A 22,683-nucleotide genomic window follows, 5' to 3' on the forward strand; every position below is an offset into this window, starting at 1 on the left:
GTGCAGGCAGCTAGTATTGGACTTTGGGAGGCTGTCGCAAGAGAGAGCGCCATTGTTTGTGGGGCTGTGAATGGGGTTGCCTGGCTCCTTGAAGAGCAGCAAGAGCTTTTGGTGCTGGCCCCTTTGGTGTGGCAGGAATCCCCGGACGTTCGCGGTTCCTGAGCCGGGCTCCGGCTGTACTCGGTGGTGCAGGCAGCTAGTATTGGACTTTGGGAGGCTGTCGCAAGAGAGAGCGCCATCATTTGTGGGGCTGTGAATGGGGTTGCCTGGCTCCTTGAAGAGCAGCAAGAGCTTTTGGTCCTGGCCCCTTTGGTGTGGCAGGAATCCCTGGACGTTTGCAATTGCTGAGCCGGGCTCCGGCCGTACCGAGGGGTGCAGGCAGCTAGTATTGGACTTTGGGAGGCTGTCGCAAGAGAGAGCGCCATCGTTTGTGGGGCTGTGAATGGGGTTGCCTGGCTCCTTGAAGAGCAGCAAGAGCTTTTGGTCCTGGCCCCTTTGGTGTGGGAGGAATCCCCAGATGTTCGCAGTTCCTGAGCCGGGCTCCGGCTGTACTCGGTGGTGCAGGCAGCTAGTATTGGACTTTGGGAGGCTGTCGCAAGAGAGAGCGCCAGCGTTTGTGGGGCTGTGAATGGGGTTGCCTGGCTCCTTGAAGAGCAGCAAGAGCTTTTGGTGCTGGCCCCTTTGGTGTGGGAGGAATCCCCGGACGTTTGCAGTTCCTGAGCCGGGCTCCGGCCGTACCGAGGGGTGCAGGCAGCTAGTATTGGACTTTGGGAGGCTGTTGCAAGAGAGAGCGCCATCGTTTGTGGGGCTGTGAATGGGGTTGCCTGGCTCCTTGAAGAGCAGCAAGAGCTTTTGGTGCTGGCCCCTTTGGTGTGGGAGGAATCCCCGGACGTTTGCAGTTCCTGAGCCGGGCTCCGGCCGTACCGAGGGGTGCAGGCAGCTAGTATTGGACTTTGGGAGGCTGTCGCAAGAGAGAGCGCCATCGTTTGTGGGGCTGTGAATGGGGTTGCCTGGCTCCTTGAAGAGCAGCTAGAGCTTTTGGTCCTGCCCCCTTTGGTGTGGGAGGAATCCCTGGACGTTTGCAGTTCCTGAGCCGGGCTCCGGCAGTACTCGGTGGTACAGGCAGGTAGTATTGGACTTTGGGAGGCTGTCGCAAGAGAGAGCGCCATTGTTTGTGGGGCTGTGAATGGGGTTGCCTGGCTCCTTGAAGAGCAGCAAGAGCTTTTGGTCCTGGCCCCTTTGGTGTGGGAGGAATCCCTGGACGTTCGCAATTGCTGAGCCGGGCTCCGGCTGTACTCGGTGGTGCAGGCAGGTAGTATTGGACTTTGGGAGGCTGTTGCAAGAGAGAGCGCCATCGTTTGTGGGGCTGTGAATGGGGTTGCCTGGCTCCTTGAAGAGCAGCAAGAGCTTTTGGTGCTGGCCCCTTTGGTGTGGCAGGAATCCCTGGACGTTCGCAATTGCTGAGCCGGGCTCCGGCCGTACCGAGGGGTGCAGGCAGGTAGTATTGGACTTTGGGAGGCTGTCGCAAGAGAGAGCGCCATTGTTTGTGGGGCTGTGAATGGGGTTGCCTGGCTCCTTGAAGAGCAGCAAGAGCTTTTGGTCCTGGCCCCTTTGGTGTGGCAGGAATCCCTGGACGTTCACAATTGCTGAGCCGGGCTCCGGCTGTACTCGGTGGTGCAGGCAGCTAGTATTGGACTTTGGGAGGCTGTCGCAAGAGAGAGCGCCATCGTTTGTGGGGCTGTGAATGGGGTTGCCTGGCTCCTTGAAGAGCAGCTAGAGCTTTTGGTCCTGGCACCTTTGGTGTGGGAGGAATCCCTGGACGTTTGCAATTGCTGAGCCGGGCTCCGGCCGTACCGAGGGGTGAGGGCAGCTAGTATTGGACTTTGGGAGGCTGTCGCAAGAGAGAGCGCCATCGTTTGTGGGGCTGTGAATGGGGTTGCCTGGCTCCTTGAAGAGCAGCTAGAGCTTTTGGTCCTGCCCCCTTTGGTGTGGGAGGAATCCCCGGACGTTTGCAGTTCCTGAGCCGGGCTCCGGCAGTACTCGGTGGTACAGGCAGGTAGTATTGGACTTTGGGAGGCTGTCGCAAGAGAGAGCGCCATTGTTTGTGGGGCTGTGAATGGGGTTGCCTGGCTCCTTGAAGAGCAGCAAGAGCTTTTGGTCCTGGCCCCTTTGGTGTGGGAGGAATCCCTGGACATTCGCAATTGCTGAGCCGGGCTCCGGCTGTACTCGGTGGTGCAGGCAGCTAGTATTGGACTTTGGGAGGCTGTTGCAAGAGAGAGCGCCATCGTTTGTGGGGCTGTGAATGGGGTTGCCTGGCTCCTTGAAGAGCAGCAAGAGCTTTTGGTCCTGGCCCCTTTGGTGTGGCAGGAATCCCTGGACGTTCGCAATTGCTGAGCCGGGCTCCGGCCGTACCGAGGGGTGCAGGCAGGTAGTATTGGACTTTGGGAGGCTGTCGCAAGAGAGAGCGCCATCGTTTGTGGGGCTGTGAATGGGGTTGCCTGGCTCCTTGAAGAGCAGCAAGAGCTTTTGGTCCTGGCCCCTTTGGTGTGGGAGGAATCCCCAGATGTTCGCAGTTCCTGAGCCGGGGTCCAGCTGTACCGAGGGGTGCAGGCAGCTAGTATTGGACTTTGGGAGGCTGTCGCAAGAGAGAGCGCCAGCGTTTGTGGGGCTGTGAATGGGGTTGCCTGGCTCCTTGAAGAGCAGCAAGAGCTTTTGGTGCTGGCCCCTTTGGTGTGGGAGGAATCCCCGGACGTTCGCAGTTCCTGAGCCGGGCTCCGGCCGTACCGAGGGGTGCAGGCAGCTAGTATTGGACTTTGGGAGGCTGTCGCAAGAGAGAGCGCCATCGTTTGTGGGGCTGTGAATGGGGTTGCCTGGCTCCTTGAAGAGCAGCAAGAGCTTTTGGTCCTGCCCCCTTTGGTGTGGGAGGAATCCCTGGACGTTTGCAGTTCCTGAGCCGGGCTCCGGCAGTACTCAGTGGTACAGGCAGGTAGTATTGGACTTTGGGAGGCTGTCGCAAGAGAGAGCGCCATCGTTTGTGGGGCTGTGAATGGGGTTGCCTGGCTCCTTGAAGAGCAGCAAGAGCTTTTGGTCCTGGCACCTTTGGTGTGGCAGGAATCCCTGGACGTTCGCAATTGCTGAGCCGGGCTCCGGCCGTACCGAGGGGTGCAGGCAGCTAGTATTGGACTTTGGGAGGCTGTCGCAAGAGAGAGCGCCATTGTTTGTGGGGCTGTGAATGGGGTTGCCTGGCTCCTTGAAGAGCAGCAAGAGCTTTTGGTCCTGGCCCCTTTGGTGTGGCAGGAATCCCCAGATGTTCGCAGTTCCTGAGCCGGGCTCCGGCTGTACTCGGTGGTGCAGGCAGCTAGTATTGGACTTTGGGAGGCTGTCGCAAGAGAGAGCGCCATCGTTTGTGGGGCTGTGAATGGGGTTGCCTGGCTCCTTGAAGAGCAGCTAGAGCTTTTGGTCCTGGCCCCTTTGGTGTGGGAGGAATCCCTGGACGTTTGCAATTGCTGAGCCGGGGTCCAGCTGTACCGAGGGGTGCAGGCAGGTAGTATTGGACTTTGGGAGGCTGTCGCAAGAGAGAGCGCCATCGTTTGTGGGGCTGTGAATGGGGTTGCCTGGCTCCTTGAAGAGCAGCAAGAGCTTTTGGTGCTGGCCCCTTTGGTGTGGGAGGAATCCCCGGACGTTCGCAGTTCCTGAGCCGGGCTCCGGCTGTACTCGGTGGTGCAGGCAGCTAGTATTGGACTTTGGGAGGCTGTCGCAAGAGAGAGCGCCATCGTTTGTGGGGCTGTGAATGGGGTTGCCTGGCTCCTTGAAGAGCAGCTAGAGCTTTTGGTCCTGGCACCTTTGGTGTGGCAGGAATCCCCGGACGTTTGCAGTTCCTGAGCCGGGCTCCGGCAGTACTCGGTGGTACAGGCAGGTAGTATTGGACTTTGGGAGGCTGTCGCAAGAGAGAGCGCCATTGTTTGTGGGGCTGTGAATGGGGTTGCCTGGCTCCTTGAAGAGCAGCAAGAGTTTTTGGTCCTGGCCCCTTTGGTGTGGGAGGAATCCCTGGACGTTCGCAATTGCTGAGCCGGGCTCCGGCCGTACCGAGGGGTGCAGGCAGCTAGTATTGGACTTTGGGAGGCTGTTGCAAGAGAGAGCGCCATCGTTTGTGGGGCTGTGAATGGGGTTGCCTGGCTCCTTGAAGAGCAGCAAGAGCTTTTGGTCCTGGCACCTTTGGTGTGGCAGGAATCCCTGGACGTTCGCAATTGCTGAGCCGGGCTCCGGCCGTACCGAGGGGTGCAGGCAGCTAGTATTGGACTTTGGGAGGCTGTCGCAAGAGAGAGCGCCATCGTTTGTGGGGCTGTGAATGGGGTTGCCTGGCTCCTTGAAGAGCAGCAAGAGCTTTTGGTCCTGGCCCCTTTGGTGTGGCAGGAATCCCTGGACGTTCGCAATTGCTGAGCCGGGCTCCGGCCGTACCGAGGGGTGCAGGCAGCTAGTATTGGACTTTGGGAGGCTGTCGCAAGAGAGAGCGCCATCGTTTGTGGGGCTGTGAATGGGGTTGCCTGGCTCCTTGAAGAGCAGCAAGAGCTTTTGGTCCTGGCCCCTTTGGTGTGGGAGGAATCCCTGGACGTTCGCAATTGCTGAGCCGGGCTCCGGCCGTACCGAGGGGTGCAGGCAGGTAGTATTGGACTTTGGGAGGCTGTCGCAAGAGAGAGCGCCATTGTTTGTGGGGCTGTGAATGGGGTTGCCTGGCTCCTTGAAGAGCAGCAAGAGCTTTTGGTGCTGGCCCCTTTGGTGTGGCAGGAATCCCTGGACGTTCGCAATTGCTGAGCCGGGGTCCAGCTGTACCGAGGGGTGCAGGCAGCTAGTATTGGACTTTGGGAGGCTGTCGCAAGAGAGAGCGCCAGCGTTTGTGGGGCTGTGAATGGGGTTGCCTGGCTCCTTGAAGAGCAGCAAGAGCTTTTGGTCCTGGCCCCTTTGGTGTGGCAGGAATCCCTGGACGTTTGCAATTGCTGAGCCGGGCTCCGGCCGTACCGAGGGGTGCAGGCAGCTAGTATTGGACTTTGGGAGGCTGTCGCAAGAGAGAGCGCCATCGTTTGTGGGGCTGTGAATGGGGTTGCCTGGCTCCTTGAAGAGCAGCAAGAGCTTTTGGTCCTGGCCCCTTTGGTGTGGGAGGAATCCCTGGACGTTCGCAATTGCTGAGCCGGGCTCCGGCTGTACTCGGTGGTGCAGGCAGCTAGTATTGGACTTTGGGAGGCTGTCGCAAGAGAGAGCGCCATCGTTTGTGGGGCTGTGAATGGGGTTGCCTGGCTCCTTGAAGAGCAGCAAGAGCTTTTGGTGCTGGCCCCTTTGGTGTGGGAGGAATCCCCGGACGTTCGCAGTTCCTGAGCCGGGCTCCGGCCGTACCGAGGGGTGCAGGCAGCTAGTATTGGACTTTGGGAGGCTGTCGCAAGAGAGAGCGCCATCGTTTGTGGGGCTGTGAATGGGGTTGCCTGGCTCCTTGAAGAGCAGCAAGAGCTTTTGGTGCTGGCCCCTTTGGTGTGGGAGGAATCCCCGGACGTTTGCAGTTCCTGAGCCGGGCTCCGGCCGTACCGAGGGGTGCAGGCAGCTAGTATTGGACTTTGGGAGGCTGTCGCAAGAGAGAGCGCCATCGTTTGTGGGGCTGTGAATGGGGTTGCCTGGCTCCTTGAAGAGCAGCAAGAGCTTTTGGTCCTGGCCCCTTTGGTGTGGGAGGAATCCCTGGACGTTCGCAATTGCTGAGCCGGGCTCCGGCCGTACCGAGGGGTGCAGGCAGCTAGTATTGGACTTTGGGAGGCTGTCGCAAGAGAGAGCGCCAGCGTTTGTGGGGCTGTGAATGGGGTTGCCTGGCTCCTTGAAGAGCAGCAAGAGCTTTTGGTCCTGGCCCCTTTGGTGTGGCAGGAATCCCCAGATGTTCGCAGTTGCTGAGCCGGGCTCCGGCTGTACTCGGTGGTGCAGGCAGCTAGTATTGGACTTTGGGAGGCTGTCGCAAGAGAGAGCGCCATTGTTTGTGGGGCTGTGAATGGGGTTGCCTGGCTCCTTGAAGAGCAGCAAGAGCTTTTGGTGCTGGCCCCTTTGGTGTGGCAGGAATCCCCGGACGTTCGCGGTTCCTGAGCCGGGCTCCGGCTGTACTCGGTGGTGCAGGCAGCTAGTATTGGACTTTGGGAGGCTGTCGCAAGAGAGAGCGCCATCATTTGTGGGGCTGTGAATGGGGTTGCCTGGCTCCTTGAAGAGCAGCAAGAGCTTTTGGTCCTGGCCCCTTTGGTGTGGCAGGAATCCCTGGACGTTTGCAATTGCTGAGCCGGGCTCCGGCCGTACCGAGGGGTGCAGGCAGCTAGTATTGGACTTTGGGAGGCTGTCGCAAGAGAGAGCGCCATCGTTTGTGGGGCTGTGAATGGGGTTGCCTGGCTCCTTGAAGAGCAGCAAGAGCTTTTGGTCCTGGCCCCTTTGGTGTGGGAGGAATCCCCAGATGTTCGCAGTTCCTGAGCCGGGCTCCGGCTGTACTCGGTGGTGCAGGCAGCTAGTATTGGACTTTGGGAGGCTGTCGCAAGAGAGAGCGCCAGCGTTTGTGGGGCTGTGAATGGGGTTGCCTGGCTCCTTGAAGAGCAGCAAGAGCTTTTGGTGCTGGCCCCTTTGGTGTGGGAGGAATCCCCGGACGTTTGCAGTTCCTGAGCCGGGCTCCGGCCGTACCGAGGGGTGCAGGCAGCTAGTATTGGACTTTGGGAGGCTGTTGCAAGAGAGAGCGCCATCGTTTGTGGGGCTGTGAATGGGGTTGCCTGGCTCCTTGAAGAGCAGCAAGAGCTTTTGGTCCTGGCCCCTTTGGTGTGGGAGGAATCCCCGGACGTTTGCAGTTCCTGAGCCGGGCTCCGGCCGTACCGAGGGGTGCAGGCAGCTAGTATTGGACTTTGGGAGGCTGTCGCAAGAGAGAGCGCCATCGTTTGTGGGGCTGTGAATGGGGTTGCCTGGCTCCTTGAAGAGCAGCTAGAGCTTTTGGTCCTGCCCCCTTTGGTGTGGGAGGAATCCCTGGACGTTTGCAGTTCCTGAGCCGGGCTCCGGCAGTACTCGGTGGTACAGGCAGGTAGTATTGGACTTTGGGAGGCTGTCGCAAGAGAGAGCGCCATTGTTTGTGGGGCTGTGAATGGGGTTGCCTGGCTCCTTGAAGAGCAGCAAGAGCTTTTGGTCCTGGCCCCTTTGGTGTGGGAGGAATCCCTGGACGTTCGCAATTGCTGAGCCGGGCTCCGGCTGTACTCGGTGGTGCAGGCAGGTAGTATTGGACTTTGGGAGGCTGTTGCAAGAGAGAGCGCCATCGTTTGTGGGGCTGTGAATGGGGTTGCCTGGCTCCTTGAAGAGCAGCAAGAGCTTTTGGTGCTGGCCCCTTTGGTGTGGCAGGAATCCCTGGACGTTCGCAATTGCTGAGCCGGGCTCCGGCCGTACCGAGGGGTGCAGGCAGGTAGTATTGGACTTTGGGAGGCTGTCGCAAGAGAGAGCGCCATTGTTTGTGGGGCTGTGAATGGGGTTGCCTGGCTCCTTGAAGAGCAGCAAGAGCTTTTGGTCCTGGCCCCTTTGGTGTGGCAGGAATCCCTGGACGTTCGCAATTGCTGAGCCGGGCTCCGGCTGTACTCGGTGGTGCAGGCAGCTAGTATTGGACTTTGGGAGGCTGTCGCAAGAGAGAGCGCCATCGTTTGTGGGGCTGTGAATGGGGTTGCCTGGCTCCTTGAAGAGCAGCTAGAGCTTTTGGTCCTGGCACCTTTGGTGTGGGAGGAATCCCTGGACGTTTGCAATTGCTGAGCCGGGCTCCGGCCGTACCGAGGGGTGCAGGCAGCTAGTATTGGACTTTGGGAGGCTGTCGCAAGAGAGAGCGCCATCGTTTGTGGGGCTGTGAATGGGGTTGCCTGGCTCCTTGAAGAGCAGCTAGAGCTTTTGGTCCTGCCCCCTTTGGTGTGGGAGGAATCCCCGGACGTTTGCAGTTCCTGAGCCGGGCTCCGGCAGTACTCGGTGGTACAGGCAGGTAGTATTGGACTTTGGGAGGCTGTCGCAAGAGAGAGCGCCATTGTTTGTGGGGCTGTGAATGGGGTTGCCTGGCTCCTTGAAGAGCAGCAAGAGCTTTTGGTCCTGGCCCCTTTGGTGTGGGAGGAATCCCTGGACATTCGCAATTGCTGAGCCGGGCTCCGGCTGTACTCGGTGGTGCAGGCAGCTAGTATTGGACTTTGGGAGGCTGTTGCAAGAGAGAGCGCCATCGTTTGTGGGGCTGTGAATGGGGTTGCCTGGCTCCTTGAAGAGCAGCAAGAGCTTTTGGTCCTGGCCCCTTTGGTGTGGCAGGAATCCCTGGACGTTCGCAATTGCTGAGCCGGGCTCCGGCCGTACCGAGGGGTGCAGGCAGGTAGTATTGGACTTTGGGAGGCTGTCGCAAGAGAGAGCGCCATCGTTTGTGGGGCTGTGAATGGGGTTGCCTGGCTCCTTGAAGAGCAGCAAGAGCTTTTGGTCCTGGCCCCTTTGGTGTGGGAGGAATCCCTGGACGTTCGCAATTGCTGAGCAGGGCTCCGGCTGTACTCGGTGGTGCAGGCAGGTAGTATTGGACTTTGGGAGGCTGTTGCAAGAGAGAGCGCCATCGTTTGTGGGGCTGTGAATGGGGTTGCCTGGCTCCTTGAAGAGCAGCAAGAGCTTTTGGTCCTGGCCCCTTTGGTGTGGGAGGAATCCCCGGACGTTCGCAGTTCCTGAGCCGGGCTCCGGCCGTACCGAGGGGTGCAGGCAGCTAGTATTGGACTTTGGGAGGCTGTCGCAAGAGAGAGCGCCATCGTTTGTGGGGCTGTGAATGGGGTTGCCTGGCTCCTTGAAGAGCAGCTAGAGCTTTTGGTCCTGCCCCCTTTGGTGTGGGAGGAATCCCCGGACGTTTGGAGTTCCTGAGCCGGGCTCCGGCAGTACTCGGTGGTACAGGCAGCTAGTATTGGACTTTGGGAGGCTGTCGCAAGAGAGAGCGCCAGCGTTTGTGGGGCTGTGAATGGGGTTGCCTGGCTCCTTGAAGAGCAGCAAGAGCTTTTGGTCCTGGCCCCTTTGGTGTGGGAGGAATCCCTGGACGTTCGCAATTGCTGAGCCGGGCTCCGCCCGTACCGAGGGGTGCAGGCAGCTAGTATTGGACTTTGGGAGGCTCTCGAAAGCGAGAGCGCCATCGTTTGTGGGGCTGTGAATGGGGTTGCCTGGCTCCTTGAAGAGCAGCAAGAGCTTTTGGTCCTGGCCCCTTTGGTGTGGGAGGAATCCCTGGACGTTTGCAATTGCTGAGCCGGGCTCCGGCTGTACTCGGTGGTGCAGGCAGCAAGTATTGGACTTTGGGAGGCTGTTGCAAGAGAGAGCGCCATCGTTTGTGGGGCTGTGAATGGGGTTGCGTGGCTCCTTGAAGAGCAGCAAGAGCTTTTGGTCCTGGCCCCTTTGGTGTGGCAGGAATCCCTGGACGTTCGCAATTGCTGAGCCGGGCTCCGGCCGTACCGAGGGGTGCAGGCAGCTAGTATTGGACTTTGGGAGGCTGTCGCAAGAGAGAGCGCCAGCGTTTGTGGGGCTGTGAATGGGGTTGCCTGGCTCCTTGAAGAGCAGCAAGAGCTTTTGGTCCTGGCCCCTTTGGTGTGGCAGGAATCCCCAGATGTTCGCAGTTCCTGAGCCGGGCTCCGGCTGTACTCGGTGGTGCAGGCAGGTAGTATTGGACTTTGGGAGGCTGTCGCAAGAGAGAGCGCCAGCGTTTGTGGGGCTGTGAATGGGGTTGCCTGGCTCCTTGAAGAGCAGCAAGAGCTTTTGGTCCTGGCACCTTTGGTGTGGGAGGAATCCCTGGACATTCGCAATTCCTGAGCCGGGCTCCGGCCGTACCGAGGGGTGCAGGCAGCTAGTATTGGACTTTGGGAGGCTGTCGCAAGAGAGAGCGCCATCGTTTGTGGGGCTGTGAATGGGGTTGCCTGGCTCCTTGAAGAGCAGCAAGAGCTTTTGGTCCTGGCCCCTTTGGTGTGGCAGGAATCCCCGGACGTTCGCAGTTCCTGAGCCGGGCTCCGGCTGTACTCGGTGGTGCAGGCAGCTAGTATTGGACTTTGGGAGGCTGTCGCAAGAGAGAGCGCCATCGTTTGTGGGGCTGTGAATGGGGTTGCCTGGCTCCTTGAAGAGCAGCAAGAGCTTTTGGTCCTGGCCCCTTTGGTGTGGCAGGAATCCCCGGACGTTCGCAGTTCCTGAGCCAGGCTCCGGCTGTACTCGGTGGTGCAGGCAGCTAGTATTGGACTTTGGGAGGCTGTCGCAAGAGAGAGCGCCATCGTTTGTGGGGCTGTGAATGGGGTTGCCTGGCTCCTTGAAGAGCAGCAAGAGCTTTTGGTCCTGGCCCCTTTGGTGTGGGAGGAATCCCTGGACGTTTGCAATTGCTGAGCCGGGCTCCGGCCGTACCGAGGGGTGCAGGCAGGTAGTATTGGACTTTGGGAGGCTGTCGCAAGAGAGAGCGCCATCGTTTGTGGGGCTGTGAATGGGGTTGCCTGGCTCCTTGAAGAGCAACAAGAGCTTTTGGTCCTGGCCCCTTTGGTGTGGGAGGAATCCCTGGACGTTCGCAATTGCTGAGCAGGGCTCCGGCCGTACCGAGGGGTGCAGGCAGGTAGTATTGGACTTTGGGAGGCTGTCGCAAGAGAGAGCGCCATCGTTTGTGGGGCTGTGAATGGGGTTGCCTGGCTCCTTGAAGAGCAGCAAGAGCTTTTGGTCCTGGCCCCTTTGGTGTGGGAGGAATCCCTGGACGTTCGCAATTGCTGAGCCGGGCTCCGGCCGTACCGAGGGGTGCAGGCAGCTAGTATTGGACTTTGGGAGGCTGTCGCAAGAGAGAGCGCCATCGTTTGTGGGGCTGTGAATGGGGTTGCCTGGCTCCTTGAAGAGCAGCAAGAGCTTTTGGTCCTGGCCCCTTTGGTGTGGGAGGAATCCCTGGACGTTCGCAATTGCTGAGCCGGGCTCCGGCTGTACTCGGTGGTGCAGGCAGGTAGTATTGGACTTTGGGAGTCTGTCGCAAGAGAGAGCGCCATCGTTTGTGGGGCTGTGAATGGGGTTGCCTGGCTCCTTGAAGAGCAGCAAGAGCTTTTGGTCCTGGCCCCTTTGGTGTGGCAGGAATCCCTGGACGTTTGCAATTGCTGAGCCGGGCTCCGGCCGTACCGAGGGGTGCAGGCAGCTAGTATTGGACTTTGGGAGGCTGTCGCAAGAGAGAGCGCCATCGTTTGTGGGGCTGTGAATGGGGTTGCCTGGCTCCTTGAAGAGCAGCAAGAGCTTTTGGTCCTGGCCCCTTTGGTGTGGCAGGAATCCCCGGACGTTCGCAGTTCCTGAGCCGGGCTCCGGCTGTACTCGGTGGTGCAGGCAGCTAGTATTGGACTTTGGGAGGCTGTCGCAAGAGAGAGCGCCATCGTTTGTGGGGCTGTGAATGGGGTTGCCTGGCTCCTTGAAGAGCAGCAAGAGCTTTTGGTGCTGGCCCCTTTGGTGTGGCAGGAATCCCCGGACGTTCGCGGTTCCTGAGCCGGGCTCCGGCTGTACTCGGTGGTGCAGGCAGCTAGTATTGGACTTTGGGAGGCTGTCGCAAGAGAGAGCGCCATCATTTGTGGGGCTGTGAATGGGGTTGCCTGGCTCCTTGAAGAGCAGCAAGAGCTTTTGGTCCTGGCCCCTTTGGTGTGGCAGGAATCCCTGGACGTTTGCAATTGCTGAGCCGGGCTCCGGCCGTACCGAGGGGTGCAGGCAGCTAGTATTGGACTTTGGGAGGCTGTCGCAAGAGAGAGCGCCATCGTTTGTGGGGCTGTGAATGGGGTTGCCTGGCTCCTTGAAGAGCAGCAAGAGCTTTTGGTCCTGGCCCCTTTGGTGTGGGAGGAATCCCCAGATGTTCGCAGTTCCTGAGCCAGGCTCCGGCTGTACTCGGTGGTGCAGGCAGCTAGTATTGGACTTTGGGAGGCTGTCGCAAGAGAGAGCGCCAGCGTTTGTGGGGCTGTGAATGGGGTTGCCTGGCTCCTTGAAGAGCAGCAAGAGCTTTTGGTGCTGGCCCCTTTGGTGTGGGAGGAATCCCCGGACGTTTGCAGTTCCTGAGCCGGGCTCCGGCCGTACCGAGGGGTGCAGGCAGCTAGTATTGGACTTTGGGAGGCTGTCGCAAGAGAGAGCGCCATCGTTTGTGGGGCTGTGAATGGGGTTGCCTGGCTCCTTGAAGAGCAGCAAGAGCTTTTGGTGCTGGCCCCTTTGGTGTGGGAGGAATCCCCGGACGTTTGCAGTTCCTGAGCCGGGCTCCGGCCGTACCGAGGGGTGCAGGCAGCTAGTATTGGACTTTGGGAGGCTGTCGCAAGAGAGAGCGCCATCGTTTGTGGGGCTGTGAATGGGGTTGCCTGGCTCCTTGAAGAGCAGCTAGAGCTTTTGGTCCTGCCCCCTTTGGTGTGGGAGGAATCCCTGGACGTTTGCAGTTCCTGAGCCGGGCTCCGGCAGTACTCGGTGGTACAGGCAGGTAGTATTGGACTTTGGGAGGCTGTCGCAAGAGAGAGCGCCATTGTTTGTGGGGCTGTGAATGGGGTTGCCTGGCTCCTTGAAGAGCAGCAAGAGCTTTTGGTCCTGGCCCCTTTGGTGTGGGAGGAATCCCTGGACGTTCGCAATTGCTGAGCCGGGCTCCGGCTGTACTCGGTGGTGCAGGCAGGTAGTATTGGACTTTGGGAGGCTGTTGCAAGAGAGAGCGCCATCGTTTGTGGGGCTGTGAATGGGGTTGCCTGGCTCCTTGAAGAGCAGCAAGAGCTTTTGGTGCTGGCCCCTTTGGTGTGGCAGGAATCCCTGGACGTTCGCAATTGCTGAGCCGGGCTCCGGCCGTACCGAGGGGTGCAGGCAGGTAGTATTGGACTTTGGGAGGCTGTCGCAAGAGAGAGCGCCATTGTTTGTGGGGCTGTGAATGGGGTTGCCTGGCTCCTTGAAGAGCAGCAAGAGCTTTTGGTCCTGGCCCCTTTGGTGTGGCAGGAATCCCTGGACGTTCGCAATTGCTGAGCCGGGCTCCGGCTGTACTCGGTGGTGCAGGCAGCTAGTATTGGACTTTGGGAGGCTGTCGCAAGAGAGAGCGCCATCGTTTGTGGGGCTGTGAATGGGGTTGCCTGGCTCCTTGAAGAGCAGCTAGAGCTTTTGGTCCTGGCACCTTTGGTGTGGGAGGAATCCCTGGACGTTTGCAATTGCTGAGCCGGGCTCCGGCCGTACCGAGGGGTGCAGGCAGCTAGTATTGGACTTTGGGAGGCTGTCGCAAGAGAGAGCGCCATCGTTTGTGGGGCTGTGAATGGGGTTGCCTGGCTCCTTGAAGAGCAGCTAGAGCTTTTGGTCCTGCCCCCTTTGGTGTGGGAGGAATCCCCGGACGTTTGCAGTTCCTGAGCCGGGCTCCGGCAGTACTCGGTGGTACAGGCAGGTAGTATTGGACTTTGGGAGGCTGTCGCAAGAGAGAGCGCCATTGTTTGTGGGGCTGTGAATGGGGTTGCCTGGCTCCTTGAAGAGCAGCAAGAGCTTTTGGTCCTGGCCCCTTTGGTGTGGGAGGAATCCCTGGACATTCGCAATTGCTGAGCCGGGCTCCGGCTGTACTCGGTGGTGCAGGCAGCTAGTATTGGACTTTGGGAGGCTGTCGCAAGAGAGAGCGCCATCGTTTGTGGGGCTGTGAATGGGGTTGCCTGGCTCCTTGAAGAGCAGCAAGAGCTTTTGGTCCTGGCCCCTTTGGTGTGGCAGGAATCCCTGGACGTTCGCAATTGCTGAGCCGGGCTCCGGCCGTACCGAGGGGTGCAGGCAGGTAGTATTGGACTTTGGGAGGCTGTCGCAAGAGAGAGCGCCATCGTTTGTGGGGCTGTGAATGGGGTTGCCTGGCTCCTTGAAGAGCAGCAAGAGCTTTTGGTCCTGGCCCCTTTGGTGTGGGAGGAATCCCTGGACGTTCGCAATTGCTGAGCAGGGCTCCGGCTGTACTCGGTGGTGCAGGCAGGTAGTATTGGACTTTGGGAGGCTGTTGCAAGAGAGAGCGCCATCGTTTGTGGGGCTGTGAATGGGGTTGCCTGGCTCCTTGAAGAGCAGCAAGAGCTTTTGGTCCTGGCCCCTTTGGTGTGGGAGGAATCCCCGGACGTTCGCAGTTCCTGAGCCGGGCTCCGGCCGTACCGAGGGGTGCAGGCAGCTAGTATTGGACTTTGGGAGGCTGTCGCAAGAGAGAGCGCCATCGTTTGTGGGGCTGTGAATGGGGTTGCCTGGCTCCTTGAAGAGCAGCTAGAGCTTTTGGTCCTGCCCCCTTTGGTGTGGGAGGAATCCCCGGACGTTTGGAGTTCCTGAGCCGGGCTCCGGCAGTACTCGGTGGTACAGGCAGCTAGTATTGGACTTTGGGAGGCTGTCGCAAGAGAGAGCGCCAGCGTTTGTGGGGCTGTGAATGGGGTTGCCTGGCTCCTTGAAGAGCAGCAAGAGCTTTTGGTCCTGGCCCCTTTGGTGTGGGAGGAATCCCTGGACGTTCGCAATTGCTGAGCCGGGCTCCGCCCGTACCGAGGGGTGCAGGCAGCTAGTATTGGACTTTGGGAGGCTCTCGAAAGCGAGAGCGCCATCGTTTGTGGGGCTGTGAATGGGGTTGCCTGGCTCCTTGAAGAGCAGCAAGAGCTTTTGGTCCTGGCCCCTTTGATGTGGGAGGAATCCCTGGACGTTTGCAATTGCTGAGCCGGGCTCCGGCTGTACTCGGTGGTGCAGGCAGCAAGTATTGGACTTTGGGAGGCTGTTGCAAGAGAGAGCGCCATCGTTTGTGGGGCTGTGAATGGGGTTGCCTGGCTCCTTGAAGAGCAGCAAGAGCTTTTGGTCCTGGCCCCTTTGGTGTGGCAGGAATCCCTGGACGTTCGCAATTGCTGAGCCGGGCTCCGGCCGTACCGAGGGGTGCAGGCAGCTAGTATTGGACTTTGGGAGGCTGTCGCAAGAGAGAGCGCCAGCGTTTGTGGGGCTGTGAATGGGGTTGCCTGGCTCCTTGAAGAGCAGCAAGAGCTTTTGGTCCTGGCCCCTTTGGTGTGGCAGGAATCCCCAGATGTTCGCAGTTCCTGAGCCGGGCTCCGGCTGTACTCGGTGGTGCAGGCAGGTAGTATTGGACTTTGGGAGGCTGTCGCAAGAGAGAGCGCCAGCGTTTGTGGGGCTGTGAATGGGGTTGCCTGGCTCCTTGAAGAGCAGCAAGAGCTTTTGGTCCTGGCACCTTTGGTGTGGGAGGAATCCCTGGACATTCGCAATTCCTGAGCCGGGCTCCGGCCGTACCGAGGGGTGCAGGCAGCTAGTATTGGACTTTGGGAGGCTGTCGCAAGAGAGAGCGCCATCGTTTGTGGGGCTGTGAATGGGGTTGCCTGGCTCCTTGAAGAGCAGCAAGAGCTTTTGGTCCTGGCCCCTTTGGTGTGGCAGGAATCCCCGGACGTTCGCAGTTCCTGAGCCGGGCTCCGGCTGTACTCGGTGGTGCAGGCAGCTAGTATTGGACTTTGGGAGGCTGTCGCAAGAGAGAGCGCCATCGTTTGTGGGGCTGTGAATGGGGTTGCCTGGCTCCTTGAAGAGCAGCAAGAGCTTTTGGTCCTGGCCCCTTTGGTGTGGCAGGAATCCCCGGACGTTCGCAGTTCCTGAGCCAGGCTCCGGCTGTACTCGGTGGTGCAGGCAGCTAGTATTGGACTTTGGGAGGCTGTCGCAAGAGAGAGCGCCATCGTTTGTGGGGCTGTGAATGGGGTTGCCTGGCTCCTTGAAGAGCAGCAAGAGCTTTTGGTCCTGGCCCCTTTGGTGTGGGAGGAATCCCTGGACGTTTGCAATTGCTGAGCCGGGCTCCGGCCGTACCGAGGGGTGCAGGCAGGTAGTATTGGACTTTGGGAGGCTGTCGCAAGAGAGAGCGCCATCGTTTGTGGGGCTGTGAATGGGGTTGCCTGGCTCCTTGAAGAGCAACAAGAGCTTTTGGTCCTGGCCCCTTTGGTGTGGGAGGAATCCCTGGACGTTCGCAATTGCTGAGCAGGGCTCCGGCCGTACCGAGGGGTGCAGGCAGCTAGTATTGGAGTTTGGGAGGCTGTCGCAAGAGAGAGCGCCATCGTTTGTGGGGCTGTGAATGGGGTTGCCTGGCTCCTTGAAGAGCAGCAAGAGCTTTTGGTCCTGGCCCCTTTGGTGTGGGAGGAATCCCTGGACGTTCGCAATTGCTGAGCCGGGCTCCGGCCGTACCGAGGGGTGCAGGCAGCTAGTATTGGACTTTGGGAGGCTGTCGCAAGAGAGAGCGCCATCGTTTGTGGGGCTGTGAATGGGGTTGCCTGGCTCCTTGAAGAGCAGCAAGAGCTTTTGGTCCTGGCCCCTTTGGTGTGGGAGGAATCCCTGGACGTTCGCAATTGCTGAGCCGGGCTCCGGCTGTACTCGGTGGTGCAGGCAGCTAGTATTGGACTTTGGGAGTCTGTCGCAAGAGAGAGCGCCATCGTTTGTGGGGCTGTGAATGGGGTTGCCTGGCTCCTTGAAGAGCAGCAAGAGCTTTTGGTCCTGGCCCCTTTGGTGTGGCAGGAATCCCTGGACGTTTGCAATTGCTGAGCCGGGCTCCGGCCGTACCGAGGGGTGCAGGCAGCTAGTATTGGACTTTGGGAGGCTGTTGCAAGAGAGAGCGCCATCGTTTGTGGGGCTGTGAATGGGGTTGCGTGGCTCCTTGAAGAGCAGCAAGAGCTTTTGGTCCTGGCCCCTTTGGTGTGGCAGGAATCCCCGGACGTTCGCAGTTCCTGAGCCGGGCTCCGGCTGTACTCGGTGGTGCAGGCAGCTAGTATTGGACTTTGGGAGGCTGTCGCAAGAGAGAGCGCCATCGTTTGTGGGGCTGTGAATGGGGTTGCCTGGCTCCTTGAAGAGCAGCAAGAGCTTTTGGTCCTGGCCCCTTTGGTGTGGGAGGAATCCCTGGACGTTTGCAATTGCTGAGCCGGGCTCCGGCTGTACTCGGTGGTGCAGGCAGCTAGTATTGGACTTTGGGAGGCTGTCGCAAGAGAGAGCGCCATCGTTTGTGGGGCTGTGAATGGGGTTGCCTGGCTCCTTGAAGAGCAGCAAGAGCTTTTGGTCCTGGCCCCTTTGGTGTGGCAGGAATCCCTGGACGTTTGCAATTGCTGAGCCGGGCTCCGGCCGTACCGAGGGGTGCAGGCAGCTAGTATTGGACTTTGGGAGGCTGTCGCAAGAGAGAGCGCCATCGTTTGTGGGGCTGTGAATGGGGTTGCCTGGCTCCTTGAAGAGCAGCTAGAGCTTTTGGTCCTGCCCCCTTTGGTGTGGGAGGAATCCCCGGACGTTTGCAGTTCCTGAGCCGGGCTCCGGCAGTACTCGGTGGTACAGGCAGCTAGTATTGGACTTTGGGAGGCTGTCGCAAGAGAGAGCGCCAGCGTTTGTGGGGCTGTGAATGGGGTTGCCTGGCTCCTTGAAGAGCAGCAAGAGCTTTTGGTCCTGGCCCCTTTGGTGTGGGAGGAATCCCTGGACGTTCGCAATTGCTGAGCCGGGCTCCGCCCGTACCGAGGGGTGCAGGCAGCTAGTATTGGACTTTGGGAGGCTCTCGAAAGCGAGAGCGCCATCGTTTGTGGGGCTGTGAATGGGGTTGCCTGGCTCCTTGAAGAGCAGCAAGAGCTTTTGGTCCTGGCCCCTTTGGTGTGGCAGGAATCCCTGGACGTTTGCAATTGCTGAGCCGGGCTCCGGCTGTACTCGGTGGTGCAGGCAGGTAGTATTGGACTTTGGGAGGCTGTCGCAAGAGAGAGCGCCAGCGTTTGTGGGGCTGTGAATGGGGTTGCCTGGCTCCTTGAAGAGCAGCAAGAGCTTTTGGTGCTGGCCCCTTTGGTGTGGCAGGAATCCCCAGATGTTCGCAGTTCCTGAGCCGGGCTCCGGCTGTACTCGGTGGTGCAGGCAGGTAGTATTGGACTTTGGGAGGCTGTCGCAAGAGAGAGCGCCAGCGTTTGTGGGGCTGTGAATGGGGTTGCCTGGCTCCTTGAAGAGCAGCAAGAGCTTTTGGTCCTGGCACCTTTGGTGTGGGAGGAATCCCTGGACATTCGCAATTCCTGAGCCGGGCTCCGGCCGTACCGAGGGGTGCAGGCAGCTAGTATTGGACTTTGGGAGGCTGTCGCAAGAGAGAGCGCCATCGTTTGTGGGGCTGTGAATGGGGTTGCCTGGCTCCTTGAAGAGCAGCAAGAGCTTTTGGTCCTGGCCCCTTTGGTGTGGCAGGAATCCCCGGACGTTCGCAGTTCCTGAGCCGGGCTCCGGCTGTACTCGGTGGTGCAGGCAGGTAGTATTGGACTTTGGGAGGCTGTCGCAAGAGAGAGCGCCATCGTTTGTGGGGCTGTGAATGGGGTTGCCTGGCTCCTTGAAGAGCAGCAAGAGCTTTTGGTCCTGGCCCCTTTGGTGTGGCAGGAATCCCCGGACGTTCGCAGTTCCTGAGCCGGGCTCCGGCTGTACTCGGTGGTGCAGGCAGCTAGTATTGGACTTTGGGAGGCTGTCGCAAGAGAGAGCGCCATCGTTTGTGGGGCTGTGAATGGGGTTGCCTGGCTCCTTGAAGAGCAGCAAGAGCTTTTGGTCCTGGCCCCTTTGGTGTGGCAGGAATCCCTGGACGTTTGCAATTGCTGAGCCGGGCTCCGGCCGTACCGAGGGGTGCAGGCAGGTAGTATTGGACTTTGGGAGGCTGTCGCAAGAGAGAGCGCCAGCGTTTGTGGGGCTGTGAATGGGGTTGCCTGGCTCCTTGAAGAGCAGCAAGAGCTTTTGGTCCTGGCCCCTTTGGTGTGGGAGGAATCCCTGGACGTTCGCAATTGCTGAGCAGGGCTCCGGCTGTACTCGGTGGTGCAGGCAGGTAGTATTGGACTTTGGGAGGCTGTCGCAAGAGAGAGCGCCATCGTTTGTGGGGCTGTGAATGGGGTTGCCTGGCTCCTTGAAGAGCAGCAAGAGCTTTTGGTCCTGGCCCCTTTGGTGTGGGAGGAATCCCTGGACGTTCGCAATTGCTGAGCCGGGCTCCGGCTGTACTCGGTGGTGCAGGCAGCTAGTATTGGACTTTGGGAGGCTGTCGCAAGAGAGAGCGCCATCGTTTGTGGGGCTGTGAATGGGGTTGCCTGGCTCCTTGAAGAGCAGCAAGAGCTTTTGGTCCTGGCCCCTTTGGTGTGGCAGGAATCCCGGGACGTTTGCAATTGCTGAGCCGGGCTCCGGCCGTACCGAGGGGTGCAGGCAGCTAGTATTGGACTTTGGGAGGCTGTCGCAAGAGAGAGCGCCATCGTTTGTGGGGCTGTGAATGGGGTTGCCTGGCTCCTTGAAGAGCAGCAAGAGCTTTTGGTCCTGGCCCCTTTGGTGTGGCAGGAATCCCCGGACGTTCGCAGTTCCTGAGCCGGGCTCCGGCTGTACTCGGTGGTGCAGGCAGCTAGTATTGGATTTTGGGAGGCTGTCGCAAGAGAGAGCGCCATTGTTTGTGGGGCTGTGAATGGGGTTGCCTGGCTCCTTGAAGAGCAGCAAGAGCTTTTGGTCCTGGCCCCTTTGGTGTGGCAGGAATCCCTGGACGTTCGCAGTTCCTGAGCCGGGGTCCAGCTGTACCGAGGGGTGCAGGCAGCTAGTATTGGACTTTGGGAGGCTGTCGCAAGAGAGAGCGCCAGCGTTTGTGGGGCTGTGAATGGGGTTGCCTGGCTCCTTGAAGAGCAGCAAGAGCTTTTGGTGCTGGCCCCTTTGGTGTGGGAGGAATCCCCGGACGTTCGCAGTTCCTGAGCCGGGCTCCGGCCGTACCGAGGGGTGCAGGCAGCTAGTATTGGACTTTGGGAGGCTGTCGCAAGAGAGAGCGCCATCATTTGTGGGGCTGTGAATGGGGTTGCCTGGCTCCTTGAAGAGCAGCTAGAGCTTTTGGTCCTGCCCCCTTTGGTGTGGGAGGAATCCCCGGACGTTTGCAGTTCCTGAGCCGGGCTCCGGCAGTACTCGGTGGTACAGGCAGGTAGTATTGGACTTTGGGAGGCTGTCGCAAGAGAGAGCGCCATTGTTTGTGGGGCTGTGAATGGGGTTGCCTGGCTCCTTGAAGAGCAGCAAGAGCTTTTGGTCCTGGCCCCTTTGGTGTGGGAGGAATCCCTGGACGTTCGCAATTGCTGAGCCGGGCTCCGGCTGTACTCGGTGGTGCAGGCAGCTAGTATTGGACTTTGGGAGGCTGTTGCAAGAGAGAGCGCCATCGTTTGTGGGGCTGTGAATGGGGTTGCCTGGCTCCTTGAAGAGCAGCAAGAGCTTTTGGTCCTGGCCCCTTTGGTGTGGGAGGAATCCCTGGACGTTCGCAATTGCTGAGCAGGGCTCCGGCTGTACTCGGTGGTGCAGGCAGGTAGTATTGGACTTTGGGAGGCTGTTGCAAGAGAGAGCGCCATCGTTTGTGGGGCTGTGAATGGGGTTGCCTGGCTCCTTGAAGAGCAGCAAGAGCTTTTGGTCCTGGCCCCTTTGGTGTGGGAGGAATCCCTGGACGTTCGCAATTGCTGAGCAGGGCTCCGGCTGTACTCGGTGGTGCAGGCAGGTAGTATTGGACTTTGGGAGGCTGTTGCAAGAGAGAGCGCCATCGTTTGTGGGGCTGTGAATGGGGTTGCCTGGCTCCTTGAAGAGCAGCAAGAGCTTTTGGTCCTGGCCCCTTTGGTGTGGGAGGAATCCCCGGACGTTCGCAGTTCCTGAGCCGGGCTCCGGCCGTACCGAGGGGTGCAGGCAGCTAGTATTGGACTTTGGGAGGCTGTCGCAAGAGAGAGTGCCATCGTTTGTGGGGCTGTGAATGGGGTTGCCTGGCTCCTTGAAGAGCAGCAAGAGCTTTTGGTCCTGCCCCCTTTGGTGTGGGAGGAATCCCCGGACGTTTGCAGTTCCTGAGCCGGGCTCCGGCAGTACTCGGTGGTACAGGCAGCTAGTATTGGACTTTGGGAGGCTGTCGCAAGAGAGAGCGCCAGCGTTTGTGGGGCTGTGAATGGGGTTGCCTGGCTCCTTGAAGAGCAGCAAGAGCTTTTGGTCCTGGCCCCTTTGGTGTGGGAGGAATCCCTGGACGTTCGCAATTGCTGAGCCGGGCTCCGCCCGTACCGAGGGGTGCAGGCAGCTAGTATTGGACTTTGGGAGGCTCTCGAAAGCGAGAGCGCCATCGTTTGTGGGGCTGTGAATGGGGTTGCCTGGCTCCTTGAAGAGCAGCAAGAGCTTTTGGTCCTGGCCCCTTTGGTGTGGGAGGAATCCCTGGACGTTTGCAATTGCTGAGCCGGGCTCCGGCTGTACTCGGTGGTGCAGGCAGGTAGTATTGGACTTTGGGAGGCTGTCGCAAGAGAGAGCGCCATCGTTTGTGGGGCTGTGAATGGGGTTGCCTGGCTCCTTGAAGAGCAGCAAGAGCTTTTGGTCCTGGCCCCTTTGGTGTGGGAGGAATCCCTGGACGTTCGCAGTTCCTGAGCCGGGCTCCGGCTGTAGTCGGTGGTGCAGGCAGCTAGTATTGGACTTTGGGAGTCTGTTGCAAGAGAGAGCGCCAGCGTTTGTGGGGCTGTGAATGGGGTTGCCTGGCTCCTTGAAGAGCAGCAAGAGCTTTTGGTGCTGGCCCCTTTGGTGTGGGAGGAATCCCTGGACGTTCGCAATTGCTGAGCAGGGCTCCGGCCGTACCGAGGGGTGCAGGCAGCTAGTATTGGACTTTGGGAGGCTGTCGCAAGAGAGAGAAATTGAATTGAAATTTTAAAAATGGTTGTAATGAAGTTTATTGTTTGATTTTGGTTTTGGTGTTCTTTGTGTGTGTGTGGTTGGTTGGTTGGTTGGTTGGTTGGTTGGTTGGTTTTCTCCTTTGGTGGTGGTCTCTGTTTTCGGTGTAGGACTCTCTTTTCTTTGTGTCTCCCTTTAAGTTTCATTTTTGGGGTTGTGTGTGTGGTGTTGTCCGTTTCTTAGCATAGCAACTTTTTTCTAATTAAAAATTTATTTACTTTCCATTGATTATTACTGAAGAGCAGCAGTAGAAAATGGTATACTCTGTGGGAGTTTAAAAAAAAAAAAAAGTATAAAAAAATTACTCCCAGGGTAGGAACCATTTTGTACTGCTGCACCAGATTTATTCTTTCTTGGTTTTTTTATTTTGTTTCTTTTTATTATACATATAGAACTCTCTCCATGTGGGAAAATTAAATAACTCACTCCACCCAAAGGGCCAACAGAGGACAGCCAAACACTAGAGATAACCTCCAGGGCACCAGGCGGTGGTGAAGAGGTCAACAGATCACAGGACAAGACATCAAGAGGTCCCAGATGAAGAGGGGAACAGATCAGAGGTCAGAGGTCACAAGGGCAGCAGTCAAGAGGTCAGAGGTACAGAAGGTCAAGAGGTCAGAGGCCAAAGGTCAAAATGTCAAGAGGTCAATAGGTCACGAGGTCAGGTTCAGGAGGTCAGGAGGTCAGGCGTTCAAAAGGTCAAAATTTCAGGAGGTCAAAAGGTCAAGAGGTCAGAGGTCAAAAGTCAAAAGGTCAAGAAGTCAGGTCAAAAGGTCAAGAGGTCAGAGGTCAATCGGTCAAGAGGTCAGAAGGTCAAAAGGTCAGGAGGTCAAAAGTTCAAGGGGTCAGGAGGTCAAGAGGCCAGGAGGTCAAATGGTCAGGAGGTCAAAAGGTCAAGAGGTCAAGAGGGCAGAGGTCAAGAGGTCAAGAGGTCCGGTCAAGAGGTCAAAAGGTCAAGAGGTCAAGAGGTCAAGAGGTCAAGAGGTCAAGAGGTCAGGTTAGGAGGTCAAGAGGTCAGGA

Source organism: Platalea leucorodia (genome assembly GCF_965183815.1).
Source record: "Platalea leucorodia genome assembly, chromosome: 28".
NCBI lineage: Eukaryota > Metazoa > Chordata > Aves > Pelecaniformes > Threskiornithidae > Platalea > Platalea leucorodia.